This window comes from Hipposideros armiger, unplaced genomic scaffold, assembly GCF_001890085.2.
Source record: "Hipposideros armiger isolate ML-2016 unplaced genomic scaffold, ASM189008v1 scaffold_57, whole genome shotgun sequence".
Classification (NCBI taxonomy): domain Eukaryota; kingdom Metazoa; phylum Chordata; class Mammalia; order Chiroptera; family Hipposideridae; genus Hipposideros; species Hipposideros armiger.
Genome location: NW_017731407.1, coordinates 205,718 through 223,754, shown reverse-complemented (window position 1 = coordinate 223,754; position 18,037 = coordinate 205,718).

The window sequence follows — 18,037 nt, the reverse complement described above, 5'->3', positions numbered from 1 at the left end:
CTCTCTCTCTTCCTCTCTCTCTCTCCCTCTCCCTCTCTCCACCCTCCCTCCTTTCCTTCCCTTTCCTTCCCTTCCCTTCCCTTCCCTTCCCTTCTCTTTCCTCCCTCCCTCCCTTCCTCCTTCCCTTCCTTCCTTCCTTCCTTCCTTCCTTCTAAATCTTTCATGTATCTAGTCAACAAAGTATGGAGGGGCTCCTTTGTGCAAGGCCAAATGTAGGTGCTAAGACTATATGATTGTGATATAATAAGAAATATATGTTTTGGTCTTCCTCCCTGGTTCCTGGCACACAGCTCTTAAAACCCTTGGGATTTCTTGAGTGATAGTGATGACAATAGAATCTTTTCTTTACTCTTAATAAGGCTCTTTCAACCATGCCTGAGTGTATGCTAATGAGGTGACTCTTGGAGGATGGAGGCTGGTTGCCAGAGGATCCAGCCATGTGATTAGATGTTGCAAATTTCAGCCCTACCCCCTGACCTACAGGTCAATGACAGTGGCTAGATGTGGGCTTAATCACCACAGGCCTATGATTCAATCAGTCATGCCTACATAATGGGGTCTCCATGAAACCTCTAAACTATGGAGCTCGGGCAGCATTCAGGTGGGAGAACACATTGAGGTGCTGGGAGGGTGGTACACCTGGAAAGGGCATGGAAACTCTATTTCACCCCAAACATTACCCTGTGCATCTCTTCCATCTGGCTTCTCCTGAGTTGTATCCTTTATCATAAAACATAAATGTAAGTAAGGTGTTTTCCTGAGTCCTGTGAGCCATTCTGGTAAATTATCAAAGCCTTGGAGGTAATCATGGGAAATCTCAGTTTATAGCCAGTTGGTCAGAAGTACAGGTGACAACCGGGGTCTTACAATTGGCATCTGAAGTGGGAGGCAGTCTTGTGGGATTGCTCTCTAGCCTGAAGGAAGGGTCTGTGCTAACCCTGAACAGTTAGTGTCAGAATTGAGTTAAATTGTAGAATATTCAGTCAGTGTCTGCTGAAAATTGGAGAACTGCTTGGTGTGAAAAAATGCACACCTCTGGTGTCAGAAGTGTTTTGTGGATCAAGAGGAAACAACAGTTTTATTTTAGTTGATATTCCTTTTAATGGTGTACAAGACACAGTCCTTGTCTCTTGAGGGGAGAGTGTAATTTTCATAGAGTGTAGAACATGTGCACCATGAGGTCAGGAGCCACACAGTCTTGTTTGTAGCCGTATCTTCTACACCTACCCGGCTCAGTACATGGCAATAAGCAGGTGCTACAAAAATATATTGACTTCATAATACAAGTCTAATGTTACTTCACTGATGAAAGGGTACTCTTGAAGCCTCATCTGGTTAAGGCTACCCTACAGATTGCCCAAGTTGGCCTCAGAAAAACAGAACCAGTGTACATTCAGATCTTGAGAGTGGTCATCCAGAATACATACCTTATGAAAAAGTAAGGATATTCAGGTTGGGTAATGGTATACTGGGTTTGCAAATAACACATGTTCATTTCCATGTTGCTAAAGACTCCTTGCTAGGAAACGAAACACTTGTAATTTAATATGTAATGTTCTCAGAGTCTGCAGCCAAACCACCTCAAGCTGTGAACGCCTTGGCTCTGAAGAGCCAGTCAGGGTCAAGGCAGGGCAGTACTTGGCCTAATGCCCCTTTAGAATAAACCAAACAGCTACAGGAAGTGGTTTCCGTGATTCAGTAGGTGGCACACTTCCTTTTGAGTCACAATTGAATCATGGCTGTGAGAGGAGAAAAAGACCTTTTCATTATTTATTTATTTAATTTTTATTCCATGCTTTCCCCCTATTCCCAGTAGAACATTTGTCACAGTCTATCATATAATATATATCCTGTTTAGTTTAACATGTTTAATCAAAAGAAGGAACAAGCAAATCCACTATTACACGGCAAGAAAGGGGGAAACACAGCACATGAAAATGAATCCAGGCATCATTATTTCATCAGAGGGCAACATTCTCTAAGGAGATTGAAAGAAAAACAATAGTCTGATTTAACTGGGGTTATTAAGGCCCCCAGTTCTCTTGACTCAAATCTGACCTATTTCCAGTGGAAGCAATTAGATCACACTTACATAAACTGCGTTGCTTTAAATGGCCCTGCTCTGTTCTTCACTCACTGACCTGGCATGTCTGCTTGGAAGGCTGTTCTCAGTGTTGGCCCAGGCCGGGCCCTAGCTCAGCTGTGGGTGAAATGACTCTGTTCTGAATGTACTGAATGCTGCTGGCAATGCTGTGAATTGTTTTGAGGCTTAAGGGAAAACCTCATAGATATCAAGTCATAAAAACAGACATATTTCCCCCTCATCTTTTTCCCAGTGTGCTTTCATTCTTCAATATTAAAAGTTCTGGGAATGTAAATATCCATATTTTCACCGATGAATTAGACTCTGAAGTTGGTGGTTTCCTTCTACTCCAATTTGTACGATTGGTTTCATGTTTCAGAACAGAGATTCAGAAACGCACACTATATGTCCCATACATATATCATGCTTTATGACTAATAATCAGCCTGGAATCAGAAATCTTATTGCCAAGTTAATATTCCACAGCTCCTGTGAACTATTCCTATAGTTTAAAAAGCACAAGATTCAAAGTCACATAAGACCTGAGTTCAGATTCAAGCTCAACAAAAAAATTGCAGAGCTGTGTGTCCTAGGTTCAATCTCCTAATCTCTCTGAGCCAGAATTTTCTCAGTCTATAAAAAGGATTCTAACATAAGGACAATAGTACTATGAGAAATAAATACAGCTCTTATATGGTGCCTAGGACAGCTCCCAGCTCATATTTGGTGTTTAAAATAAACGAGTGCTCTTTCTCTTTATTTACAATACCTTTCTGTTGGGACGCAAGAACAGCATTTGGACACAACAACTGCATGGGCACGCTAAGTCATGTCCTTTCCAAAGACGTCAATCCCATCCAGCTCCTTTAGCACTTTCATCAACAGCACCTGAAGTACATGTGATACCAAATGGGATCCTTAATGGAGTGGTACAGCCCAGCCAGGAAGCAGGCTTTAAAGCCAAAGCCAGCTCTTCTGGACAGGACAGTTGTGGCTGATAGATGACAGCCAAATGTGAAGGGAGTCCTCATCTGACACACTGTAGGGAGCACCTAGAGGCTGAACAGGGAAAAGAACCATCAGCAACATTCATAGCCAGACAGAGCAGCCATGAGGGCCCGGGGTCAAACCAGGTGACAGCTGGCAGACAGGTAGAAATGCTAATACACTGTTAGATTTGAAAAACCCTTCTAAAACGTCTATCCTCCCATATCTCTTTGATGCCCCCCCAGGTCCCTTCTATTCCTCCCAGATGGCCATTCATGGAAAGGAGAAGTGGTACCCCCCAAAATTAAGGTCCAGAACATCATCTTGTACTTACCTGCTATCATTTCGTATATTGTCATTGCCTGGTTACCTGACTGTCCATCCACTAGACTGTGAACTGCTAAAAGCAAGGAATACATCTTATTTATCCTGTAACAAACACTTACCTGTAGCTCAGTGCCTAACCCATAACAGCTGCTCAACCAATGTTTGCTGACATGACAGAGATACAAAAAAGTCAAGTCAGAAAGACTGAGAAAACTTGAAACAGGAATTGGTAACCTCTAGAGCCAATGTCCCATAAGGCGGACTGGCTGGATAGGCTCATTTTGAGGAAAGTAGCCAGAAGTCAAAACCACTAGCGTGACAATATGTGGAAAAGAAGATGGAAAGTGTTTTGAAAATCAGACTTGTTGGGCCATCCAAGCTGAACACATGATTTCTGGAAGTCGGGGCATTCATTGTTGGAGTGCAGTGCTGATTGTGTGTCTGCTGGAGGCTTCTGCTTAAATATCTACTAAGAGTAGGATGACTCAGCAGCCGGAGGATGGGATGCTCTTGGGCTGCCTCCTTTAAATGACAAATCACATTGCCCCGGGTGTCTGTGTTGGTCTCTGATATGACTCCTTCCTTGCCAGCCCAGCAGCAGGGGTGCCAAGTCACCCATTACTAATTGGGGAACTGTTAGAAATTGTTTGACATGCATGATGTCACACTCCAAGCGTGGAGTTCCTCTTTAAAATGGGCTCTTATCAATGGGTTCCATTTCTGAAATTTAGAGACAGCTTTTCTGTTTTACCTTCCTATCAAAGACTCCTCATCATCTTTAGGATAAAGTCAAATTTTGATATCCTGGCAATTGAGGTCCTACAGATACTAATCTATACCTATTTTCCCAGCATGATAGACTCTCACTTTGTTTTGTTTGTTGTTTTCCCTTAAGACTGGCTTGCTACCGTTTTCTCTTTTGTTTTTGTCCCTGGCAGATAAACAGCAACAGGACAAAGCTTTAAGAAAGAGGCCTGGGAAGAAATTCTATCTGGTAGTTATTTCCTGAAAATCGCAGAAGTTACCATTATGAAAATTTAGCAGCAAAACACTTTTGTATTGGTCATCAAAGAGCAGTGTCCTCTGGATTTTTTTGTTTGACAAATGGTAGTTACCTTTCAAGTAAGGATCCAAGAATCACTTAGATACAAGGATCAAGAAGTATACTTGCAAGAGCCCATAAATTAAATTTGTGAATTGGACTAGCTGCCAAGTGCTATGCCTGAAAAGAACCAAATAAAATTTCAAACTTTTATTTTTTAAGCACTCTAAGTGTTTAAATGCCTGTGGGTCTGATTCGACTTTGTAAACCCAGGCTCAGAGTAAGGAAGTAGTCCATACTGTCCACAAACTCCCCTTTTTTTTTTTTTTTTACCTCTGCTACCACCCTTCCCACTCACTCCAAACAGCTTTCCTGATAAGAACTTTCTCAGCTACATCTGTTAGGTAGTCCTCCCTTATCTGCAGTTTTGCTTTCTGTGGTTTCAGTTACCTGCAGTCAACCTCGGTCTGACAATATTAAATGGAAAATTCCAGAAATAAACAATCCATAAGTTTTAAATTGCATGATGTTCTGAGTAGCATGATGAAATCTCACACTGTCCATCTCTGTCCAGCCTGGAACAGGAACCATCCCATTCCCATTGTCCAGCATCTCCACACTATGTATGATACCCACCAATGAGTCACTTAAGCTATCAGATCTCTGTTGTATATCACAGTGCTTGTGTTCAAGAAACCCTCATCATCTGAAGGTCAGTAGTAGTCCATGGCTATGCAATAACGCCTAAGTTATTTACCTCACTTCATCTCATCATGTAGACATTGTATCATCTCATATCATCACAAGAAGAAGGGTGAGTACTGCACAATAAGATACTTTGAGGAAGAGAGAGAGAGAGAGAGAGAGAGAGAGAGAGAGAGAGAGAGAGAGAGACAGAGAGACCACACTCATAACTATTATTACAGTTTATTGTTATAACTGTTCCATTTTATTATTAGTTATTGTTGTTAATCTCTTACTGTGACTAATTTATAAGTTAAACTTTATAATAGGCATGTATGTACGAGTATAGGAAAAACCAGTATTTATAGGGTTCAGTACTATTCGAGGTTTCAAGCATCCACTGGGGGTCTTGGAATGTATCCCTCTTGGGTAAGGGGGGACTACTGGATAGTCACTGGTGAGCAAGGGCTTTGTTCACACATTTTGTGTTTCCTCAGAGCTTAGTTCAGTGGGTCCTGTGCATGTAGTGGTGTTTACTACCATTTACTGGATTCGAATTTGAAAGCGGACCTCTCCTTGTGTCTCCAACCTCTGAAGCGTCCACTCAAGAATAATCGTGAATTGTGGCTTTTGTGTTTAACCCCCCACCCCACCCTGAGTTTTCATTGTCAGCATAATTATTATTGGCAATAATAATTTCTGTCGGCAGATGGTAGTAATTCCACAAATCCCTTTTGGAGTCCAGAGAGAAAGGCTGTTTCATTTGAGATAAATGTTGGGTAACGGTAACAGAATTAAAGAGAGAAGATAGACCTTTGTGTCATTCTAATTCACTTGCAAATTTTACTTTTTCCACTTTGAGACTTGCTATAGTTCAAGTACTTAGGAAATCCATTTGGATTGCTTATAATAATTTTTAACACTATTGGCAAATGAAATGAAATAAAACAGCACCTTGTTTCATGAGTTTATTGTAGACATTTTATAACATGTAGATAAGCACACAGAAGAAGCTGAAACATCCATAATTTCGCAACCCAGAAATAACCATGATTAATATTCTGGAGTTTCCCCACATATAAGGAATTATGCTGTTGCTAGAAGAAACACCCAAACCTGTAGAAAATTTTTATAAGAGTTTGTTTGAGCTAAACTGACAGCATCTGCCAGGGAGCAAGATCTCAAATGCTCCAGAGTATAACAGTTTTGCAGTTTCTTTATCATTTGAAATTAAGAAGGGAATATAAGGAAGATTACATTAGGGTGGGAGAAAGCAAGGCAGGGATTAGATTACAGGGTAAAGATTATGTGCTCTCTTGAGGGTAGTCATGCATTAAAAGGAAGGGTCTGAAACAGGACATTTTAAAGGTGTGTTAACCTAGATGCACAGAAACAATGGACAGGGTTTGCTTAAGGCAGATAAGCCTTTTATTAAAAAAGTTATAGGCCTGGGTTGTGACTACCTACCATGACCTGCCCAGTTAGGAATTTATGATCAGATCACCCTGTGAGGTTACTTTCCATAGAACTTGTTTTTCATCCACATGCTGAATGTGCTACTTTGCTGCCTATTTTTAAAATGTAATGATAGATCCCCTTCCCCCAATTCCCCAGCACTGTTCCCATCCCCCCAATTCCACAATAAAAATCTTAAAAAAAAAAGTAATGATAGATGATATGCCTCTTTCTACAGCAGTTTAATTGCTATAGTGATTTATTATTTTATGACTTTTAAATAATATATTTAACCAAGACTTCTTTTCTCACTATTATAAGAATGTTACATATATACTTTTGTAAATAATTGTCTGTCTGAATCTCCTGTTAATATCCGATAAGTAGATTTCCTGAATCAAAGGTCATGATTTTATTTTTTGAGGTAGGTAAAATTTCTCCTTAAGTAATTTGTATCAATTTATACTCCTACAAGTAGTATAGTTTTTTAGAATCACTATGACAATCTCCCTGCCAAATAACTTTAAAATAAGACACTGTGTGTGTGTGTGTGTGTGTGTGTGTGTGTGTGTGTGTGTGAACTATACATTTATTGAGCCTCCTGCTAAGTGCCAGGTGCTGTTCTAGGCACTGAAAGAGTGAACAAGGGAGCCAAGGGCCCAGTCCCAGAGAGCTTAAATCTTATTGATGGAATTAAACAATAAATAAATAATATAATTTCAGGGTGTGATATATGCTGTGAAGAAGAGTAAAGCAGTATGTGTAAGCATTTGCATAAAAGTGGGGTGGGGTGAAGTTATCACTATTTTAGATAGACAGGTAAGCCCAGTACAAGGATGTAATAACAAAATAGAAATTGTTTCTACAACTAATACCTGATTATTTCAGAAAATTTTGAGTGTGAACAAGTATAAAGAGAAAAAAATAGAGAAATTTGCTTTATATCTTTTCAATATTTGTTTCATCACATACACACACACAAATTTTGATGAAAAAATATGGTGAATGTTTAAATATAAAAATTATTACAGTAAAAGACACATTGTCATTAGTCCCCCTCAAAATACCTCCCTCACTTCAAACACACTTATCCCATTGTTCTTACCACTTTCTGAAGCAGCTCTGGAAGTCCTTTCATGAGAGTCTTTAGTTGCTCTGTTCTAGCTGCCTCGATGTCCCAAATCAATTCAAAACGTTTATCTTTCATGGTCATTTTGACTTTGGGGAAGAGCCAGAAGTCACATGGTGCCACATCCAGTGAATAAGGTGGATGAGGACACAACATGTGTTTTTATTTGACAGAAATTGCCGTACCAGAAGCAATGTATAACAAGGAGTCTTTCCTGTTGTGATCAGAAAATATGCTGAATGCTGCTGCCAAGTGCCATCCAACAGAAAGGCAGGGGTCTTCAATATGGGAAGCAGCTCATTGCCCTTTAGTAACAGTGTGTGACAACTTTCAACTTATTCAGCGCATTCAGTCGGGTGTGAGCTACGGTTGAGAGAAGGTGTGTTTTAAAGTGTGCCATAAATCATCCTCCATCACCTATAATGTCAGTGCTCCATGTCATACATCACTTCTGTTATATGGCAATTTCTGTCAAATAAAAATATTATGGTGTGTCCTCATCCACCTTATTCACCAGATCTGGCACCACGTGACTTCTGGCTCTTCCCCAAAGTCAAAACGATTCAGGACATCGAGGCAGCCACAACAGCTCAACTAAAGACACTCATGAAAGAGAACTTCCAGGACTGCTTCAGGAAGCATTAAGAATGATAGGATAATTGTGTTCGAAGCGAGGGGGAATATTTTGAGGGATATTGATGGCAATGTGCCTTTTACTGTAATATAGGTTTTTTTCCATTTGAACATTCGCTGTATTGTTTGATCACACCTCGTAACACGTGCACATTTATATATTATTAGGCTATTACTGAATGTACTATGCATACTCACTCAGCATATATAGTAGTCAGAAGTTTGAACAGCCAGTGGGTCTGATAGAGGATTCAGTGCTCAGGAACAGGGCATTATTCTTTGGACTAGTACTTACCAAGAGATTTGCCATTGCAACATCCCTTGGTAATTTGGTTTAAAATATTTCCTTTCTCCTGAGAAGGCTGCGAGGCATATAGAAAAGTTTGTTTTTTTCATTTAAAGTGGGTTAAAATTCATTCCCTTGGGTGGAAATATTTGCAACAGTCTAGAGATCATTGGAGAAACTGTGGAAGACCATAGGACAGGCTCCAGGAATGACAGTTTTGAGATGAACATTACCAATAGGAAAAACCTTGCTAAAGCAATCTTGCAGATTCTTGGAGGATATCTTCCCACCTCTGAAAAAACCACAGTCAATTCCCTCTCTGTCAGGCCTCTAAATAGTACCTTTCTGTTCCACACATTTGTAAAATGAGGAGTCCTCTCTGATGCTTTTTTCTCCACTGCATCCCCTAGATGACCACATATCCAGGGCATCAGCAAACCTTAGCTCTACCTTCTAGTTAAATCTCAACTCTGACCATTTCCCACTGGCTTGGTTGTTACCACCATGGTGCACACACACAACCTTCTCTCTCACTGGAGACTCCTAACTGCACACCTCCCTCGAATAATCTTTTCCTCACAAAACAGCCAGGACAACTCAATCTCTGTATCAGGATGTGGGCAGGAAACAGATGGCATACACAAATTGAGTAATTTGGAGAGAGTTTAATAAGGGAACAGTTTTAAAAGATAAGTACAGCTTTGAGAGAAACCAAAAAAGAATGGCAGAGTATCTCAGAGCACAGGAAGTAATTCCCAAAATCCAGAAAGGGGAATACCCAGACCTTACCCAATCCATGCCCTCCTTACAGCCCAATCCCAGTCCCCTGGGGCTACTGAGCCAGAGGAGGAGGGTAAAGACAGTGGATCTGGCAGGGCAAATAGAAGGAATTCTCTAAAAATGTAAATCAGATAGTTTTCTTCCCTGCTCCATATCTTCAAATGTGTACCTATCTCAGTTGTTAGAAGGATGTACTTTTTCTCCCCTTCTGGTTTCTGTAAGGAGGGATATTCCAAGTACATCCTGGCTTCCCTGTCTCTAGATATCTGCTCCTGGAAAGATGGATTGATTTATATGATAGATAAGTGTGGGGTGGAAAACCAGGCCTGGCCCTTCACCCCCTTGGGAGTGATCCCGCCAGCAGAAAGCAAGTATTCTGCTCTGCTCTGCTCTGCAAGACTCTCTCAGGCTTCTGTAAATCTTCCTCAGGCTGCCTCGGGCCTCTGTCAATTGATGCCAACATCACTTGATACTCAGTTTTTTTCTGCCTAATATTGGGGCTCGGTAATAACAAGTCCCCTTGGCTAACTAACCCAAAGCAGCATCTAACACCTGCACCTTTATCAGTAATAAAGCTGGTGTGTTGGCTTCCATCTTTAAGACAGAATTTCTTCGTTCATTCTCTCATCAAGTATTTTCTGAGAGCCTACAATGGGCCAAATACTATTCTGCTGCCTAGGATACATTAGGGAGGGGGAAGAAAGGAGAATCAGATAAAAATTTCTCATTTCATTTCATGAGTTATTTAAAACCTGGGTGGGAGAGAGGGATACAATTTATTGAGAATCTCTTCTGAGGCCTTCAGCTTTATTCAGAGTAAAGTTCAGATTAAAATAGAAAGTTTCGTTATAGCCTACGAGTTTCTTTATGATACAATTCCTGCCTCTTCTGTCTTTATCCCTGACCATATTTTCTTCCCTGGTAGTGCTGTCTGGTCTCCCTCGCTGGTCTTGAAACACATTATACATTCTCCTTCCTCTTTTCTTGGTACATGCTGTTCCTTCCACCTGGAACCCTTCTCCCCGAGATGGCCACATGACCCAGCTTCTCACTTCTGTTAGGTATCTGTTCAAACACATCAGTGTCAAAAAATATTTAAATGTGTGGTGTATTTTTAAGAGGGTTTATTTGAGCCAAACTGATAACAATTGCTGGGGAGTAAGATCTCAAATGCTCCAGAGAATCACAGTTTTGCAGTTTCTTTTAGGCATTTGAAATTAAGGAGGAGCTATAAGGAAAATTATGTGAAATTGTGTGAAAGTAAGGTGGGGGTTGAATTACAAAATAGTTAAGATTATGTTTTCCCAAGTTTTAGAAGGAGGGTCCTGAACAGGGGGCATTTCAAAGGTGTGTTAACCTACATGCACACAATGAATAGGGCTTGCTTAATGCAGAGATAAGCCTTTTACTAAAGAAGTTATATGTCTGGGGCATGACTACCCACCGTGACCTGCCCTCTTAGGAATTTATGATCTATTATTGTGCTCCTTTTTCATCCACAAATGTCGTAATCACAGTGAGGCTTTCCCCATTTATCTGTATAAAATGAATACCCCACATCTGTTTCTAGTCCTTTTCTATTTCCCTTACCCAGCTTAATTTTTCTTCCCATCAATTATTACCACCACCTGCATGTGTTGCATGTGTAGAAAGAAGAGTGGTTGACAGGGAGGAAGCACTTTATGTCGACAGTGACCATGACAATGAATGTGCACTTACATTATGCTTAACTGTTTGCCAGGCACCTGTTCTAAAAGCTTTACAACTATTAACTCATTAATGTCATGTTATATCACTTCATAACAACCGTCTAAGGTAGGAACTGTGATCACCTGCCCTTACAGATAAAGAAGGTAAGGCACAGAGAGATTATGTAATCTGTCCAAGGTCACAGAGCCTGTTAGGGGTAGAGAGATTTAATTGTACCCTTGATGAAAATTACATAGCAAAAGAAGGACTTTGTTTTGTTCCTGTTTTACCTCTACAGCTTGGAATAATGCCTGGCACTTCATATAAATGTATTAATAAATGAATGAATAATAGTATCTGCTTCTTAGAGTTTTGAAGATTAAAAATATTAATACATATAACGGGCTTAAATCAGTGCCTGGCACATAGTTAGAGCTCAATAAAGATTAAAAAAAGAAAGGAAGCTGTTGATAGCTCCCTTCTAGTTAACCTTGGCTTATATTAACACCCTCTATCTTCTGAGCAGCAATTAGATGTTGTAATGGGTTCTCAACTTAAAATTAGAAGAACAGTTTTTAAGCTATGTTCAAATCTATTATTGCTAGACTATGAGATGGACTAATGTCTTCAGTGCTAAAATCAAATAATGGAATTTTCCCAGCTCTTAGAAAAATGTTAAATAAGTGCATGGAATCTTCAAATTTTTAGAATTTTGTCTCATAATTTTTTCTTGAAACATCAGATTGCATCTTATCTGCTAGAAACAAAAGTGAGTGAACAAGTCGCAAACAAATACTAACAGGAAAAGATAGAAATAGCCCTACTTGGAAACCAGGAAGTAGCTTGTTTTATTTAGACGTAAGATCACAACACCAACATTAAATATTCTTAAAAATAAATATATGTATAAACATTCATATATCTGTATGATATCTGTATCTAGATAATAGATACATAGATATGCCTTTTTGTACTAAATCAGAGTTTTTTGGACTGGAATAAATATATCTATATTTTGTCGTGTGACACAAAGAGCACCTTGATCTCCAGGATGTTCAGCTTCCTGACAAAATTAGAGCCATTAAACTTGGAAAGCAGAAAAAAAGAAAAAGTAAAGATCTGGAACACCCAACATCAGAGATTTCCCATTGGCTCATGCATTATTTAAATGAGGAAACCCATACAAAACTGTATTTTCAGTGTAACTTTTGGTCTAATTTCTTTTTTACCCAAGGGGAACTCATTCAAATGGTTAGTGCGCCAAGAAGTGCAGTTGTACAATGCTGCTCAGATACTATAAAGGTATAAAGACATATATATATATATATGTATATATATATATATACATATATATATATTTATATATATATGTGTATATATATATATACATATATATATATATATATATATCATTGTTTTTGTTTTTTTAATATAACCATCAAAAAAAATTGTGATTGGTAAAGCTTAGAAAAGCCAAAACACATTTTTTAAAGAAGTTATCCTGCAGCCTAGTATTATTTTGCTTAATTATTTTTGCTGAGTAACTGTCTCAAGGCAGGCACTGGATGGCAAGAAAAAGTTTGCAGTTTCAGAGTAAAAATGTGAAAATAACATGTCATTTGAAGGGCCTAATTATGCTTTCGGAAAGGGCACTGAACTGTAGCTATTTTCATTAGTGGGCATTGACTGTGCAAATTCCCACTTCAGTCAGGCCTTGTCATTGCCCCTAAACCATGCCCTTCGTGTAAATATTAGTGCAATTTCTACCGCAAGCATAAATCATGGGGATATTAACCAGATCTCCTTGAACAGTTCCACTGAGTTCCTCCTGGCGGTAATGAATCTCACACAGCAGTCAGCTGAAACATGTTTATCTTAAAATATTTAAACATTTACTTGGTACAAAATAAGGGAGCAACAGCGGCATGTTTAATGGCAATTTTCTCAGCAAAAAGAGGAGAAATAGACCTATGCATTTACAGTAACTCCTTCTTACCTTACAGACAGACACATTCCAAACCTAAAAAAGAGGAAGCTATAAAATCCCCCCACCCTGCCAAAGTTCCCAAGTCATTTCTCAAAAGAAACAAAACAAAACCCTCAAAACTTGGAATGTCCCCTTTCCCTAATTTTCCTTTCCTCTTCAGTGTTGGCATTCTATTTCTCTCTTCACACTATCTTTCATCTTGGAAAATCCCCTTAGATCTTCACTATAATAAATTTAAAAAACAGTTTCTCCCATAGGCAGCGTTATTGAAACCACTCTAGTCTCACCAGTACACACTAAGCAACCAGGGCAGTAATTTGTCCCATTAACAGAACAATTGTTACTCATTGCAAAAATCAGCCAGGCTCCCACAGGTAACAGCGACACATGTTAGCAGGTCTGTAGATCAGTCTGGTACCCTCTGTATCTTCCTGGACTGGTTTCCACATCTGATAAGAATGTTGCTCATAATATGCCTCACAAAAGTGTTTATATTGGGTTGTCGGAAAAGTCATGATGCATTTTTGCAATGAAAAACATAGAAAAAAAAATCTTGATTTTTCCAACAACCCAATAGATAGATCTGGAACTGGGGAAATCCTTGCTTAAAATATAGAAAACTAGATAAAATCTCACAACCCTCCTCTTATTGTGAGCCTTGTCTTGTAATGACACAACACGAGCTGCTTCTCACTGGTGCTCAGCCTTGTGGAAGATGCGATTCACCTTCTGTTGCATTTTAAACACCTGGCCACACTGCACAACAAAATAAACATTTCCATAGCTCTACTTCAGTCTAGTCTCGTATATTGGTGGTTCATACAACAAATGGTCCATTCTCTTGTGACTCATCCTTACCTAGATCATAACACAAGTGTAAGCCTCAATATATTTGAAGAGCTATGTTTACATTTTATTTCTGCCTACATCTCCATTCATTAAAAGCTGTGAACATAAAAGAAAATGTTATGTAAAATTAACCTCTATGTTTCTATACAGAATGTAAAAAGATAGAAGACTGTAGTTAGCATTTCTAAAAATAAGGTTAGGAACGTTGCTCTTGCAATGTAATTATAAAGCCACCAATGATTGTAGCAAGTTATGAAATTGCATTTGTAGCATATAATTGACATTGACAGTGAATGTAGAGGTTTACAAATTTCAATTGCTCCTCTAACACTTGGACACATCAGGTAATTATAAACTAACTTCTAGAAAACTTAGAATACAAATTCACATTCTGCAGTTGTGCACTATGGACCATAAGGTGTATTGTAAAATACAAGCTCAAGAATAGTCTCTATTTCTTAAAGATAGCAATTGGCCTGGCCAGGACTTGTAAGTCTACGTCACCTTCAAGCTTATAATTGGTTGCTACTACCTTCACTATGTCTCATCTACTTTATTTCATGTAGTTCATGAAAGTTTTGCAGTGAAGGACATAGTTTAGCATGTATTCTGGAATCCTCAAGTTTATGGATGAAAATAAAGACAGGAAGAAAAACAAGTGTCCAGCACTATTTATGGGTGAAGTATTTTTTTATTTTCCATGCCCTCACATCCAATCAACTACTAAGTCTTGTCTATTCTACATTAAAGATCTACTTTTCCTTCTCTTCGTTAATCTCCCCCAGTCTTAGTGACCATCCTTTCTCACCTGGACCAGTGTAGAGAACTCTGACTATTTTCCTACCTTTACTCTTGCCTCCCTGTAATGTATTCTGCACACAACAGCCAAAGAGATATTTTAAAAATTTAAATCAGATTACCTAACTCCCCTTCTTAAAACCTATAAAAGCATCCCACTGCACTTAAGAGTAAAATCTATTCCCCTTGGCTTGGTCCACATTGTGCTATATCCTCTAGCTCCTCATATCCTACCACACTGATTGTCATTCACCAGGTCCCAGCCACACATTGGCCTTTTCCTTGTCCCTTCAATGTGCCAACCATTTGCTGTTCCCTCTGCCTGAAACAATTGTCCTAATTTTTTTAAGCCTTGCTAAATACTAAATACTAATTGGATTTTCAAGCAGGAAAGTTATTGTTTAGCCTTTCTTTTTTTTTTTTTTCATTTGAGCCACTGGGTAGATATTGCTGATTAGCCATAATCTGTCTTCCACTCCTTCTTGGGCATAAAGGGGACTTTACTTCCTCATCCACTTGTAGTCAGTTGAAGCCATATGTCCAGCACTAGCCAATGAAATGTGAGCATAAATAAGATGTGTCACTTCTGGGCGGAGGCAGTGGGCCCCTGGCTTTTGCAAGACCAATTCCCCATCATCATTCAGGTCTTGGTTCAAATATCACTGACTCAGGGAGCCCAGTCACTGTCCCCATGACCCTGTTGTTTTTCCTCCATTACACTATTTACTATTTGAAGTCATTTATGTGTTTGATTATTTAGTGTTCTCTCCTCCACTGAAAATATTAAAATATTAAGTTTCATGAGGCAGTGACCTTTTTTTATCTTTTGCATGGCGTTATCTCCTATGCCTAGTGCAGTGGCAGGCTCATAGATGTGCTCAAGAAGTATGTGCTAAGTACATGAACAAAGTGGAAATAAGAAACATTTAATCCAGTCTCAATCTTCAAGACCTCCTTCAAATATGGCAAGCCTCATTTAGTCAGTCATTAATCCATTTATCTATCCAACCATTCACAAATATATTCAGTAACTTCCACTGAGCACCTACTATGAGTCATGCACTGTGCTAGACAATGTGTAAGTGAGTAAAATGGGTTCCTACTCATTGGGGCACTCATATCATGGTGGAAGAGTAAGATGTGTATGCATATAATTATGACTCCATGTAGTACATCATAAAATAGAGATTGGTGCCAAGTGCTATGGGAGCGACATGGAGAGAGGAATTAGTTCTGAAATATTTATTGAACTGTTTCACTAAGAATACTCTATTATGTTATCTGGTATTTTGATATAGTAGAAGTGCTAAATAGTGAAGCTTATGTTCTGCTATGATTACAATGATCCTTCAAATATCCTCAGAAAAGCATTACCGGTCTAATTTAATAAGATGTTAGGAATGGTTTGGCAAATTCAAATGTAAATGACATGCCACTTATTTCAGTAGAAGTGCTATTCTGTTTGTATCCACAGAGTAGGACTGTCATTATGCCTGGGTAGTGCCACTGGATGTTGAAACTCCTGTTTTTACAAATTGCATTTGTGAGCCTGGTTAGTAATTTAATGTCTTTGTGCTTTGGTTTTCCCACTTATATGATGTAATGTCAGAAAATTTTCTTCTATTAACTTCAAACTGATAATGTTTGAATTAAGGTTTTAAATGTGAAAAAAAAAACCCCACAAACTCTTCACATTCTTGGAAGAATGTTTAAGTTTTCTTAAAATAAATCTTGATTTTTTTTTTTAAGGTTTTATTGGGGAATGGGGGGAGGGGAATAGCGTTGGGGAATTGGGGAAGGGGAACAGACAAGTTGCTGTCCTTTTGTTCTTCAGTCTAGTTGTGGATGACGTGGCTTCACTGGCCCATGTTGGTATTATCACTGTGCCCTTCCTGGGTGAGGCAGTCGGTTGCCGGGCATTGGATGGCAGCTGATGGCAGGCAGCTCACGAAAGCTCACACCCGCTGCTGGCCAGCCCCACTGCAGCCTACGCCGTCGCCTGCGACTCAGGGCAGCCCAGCTCCAGGTCGAGCTGTTGTTCACCATCTTAGCTGTAGAGAGCTCAGTGTCACTGGCCCTCATGTGGGATCTGAACCACAGCCCTGCTGCTCAGAGCTGGCGTCCCAAGCCAACTCCTTACCAATGTACCACTTGGCCGGCCCAAATCTTGAATTCTTGAATCCCACTTTAATATTTAGAGTGCTGTGATCTTGAGAAAATTAATCTCACTAAATCTCAATTTCTTCAGGTATAAATTTTGGTTGTTTTAAGAACTAAGTGAGTTAGTGAATGTGCTTGGCACAATATAAGCCCTCAATAAATAGTAACTATATTTTTATTATTAATGTTTTAGTTTTGAGATACAGTCAATCCTTATTATTCGTGGATTCCATATTTGTGAATTTGTCTAGTGGCTGCAGTTTCTTAGTAACTTTCAAACCAATTCTTGTGGCACTTCCAGTCATTTGCATACACATGCATGTGTGGAGCAGTAACAAATTTGAGTTACCTGAAGTGTGTGTTCCTAACTAAAGTCGAACAAGGGGACGCTGTGCAATCTTGTTTCTGCTCTCCTGGTGTAAACAACTGTCCTTTTCATGGTATATTTAGTGCTACATTTTTCTCATTTCTGTGATTTTTGTTGGAGATTTCACTGTTTAAAATGGCTCCCAAGCATAGTACTGAAGTGCTGCTCCTAAGCACAAGAAGGCTGTGATGTGTCTTACAGAGAAAATAGAGGTGTTAGGTAAGCTTCCATGAGACACGAGTCACAGTGCTGATGGCCACGATATTGGTATTAAATAAGTTGTCTTTAAACAGGAAAACACATAAACAAAGCTATGCATTGATCAGTTGACAAAAATATTGTCACCAAAGACTTGCAGTAACCTAATCCTGCCTTTCCCCTAGTTCAGTGTTCACTAATTCAATGTTCATGGTGACTTTATAGAACATAACTGCCATGAGTAATGAGAATCGACTGTATTTGTGTCAGGGCCCTGCTTCAAAAACACCTGCCATTTAGTGGAACTCTAAACAAACAAGAATACTGGAATTCTCAGAATAACCTGACTTTTAAAAATATCAGAAGTACCTACTTATATCAATATTTGATATAAATATTATATTTATAATATAATATTATATTATATTATAGTAACTATTAAGGATCGAGACCAAATCTAATTTATGCCACTCTAAATAGGGTTCCCCTGGTTTTGTCTAGGTCAGTCTGGTAGGTGGTGAAATAAAACATAAACATGGTGTCTAAGAACATAGGTTTTACTTTTAAATATATGAAATTTTCT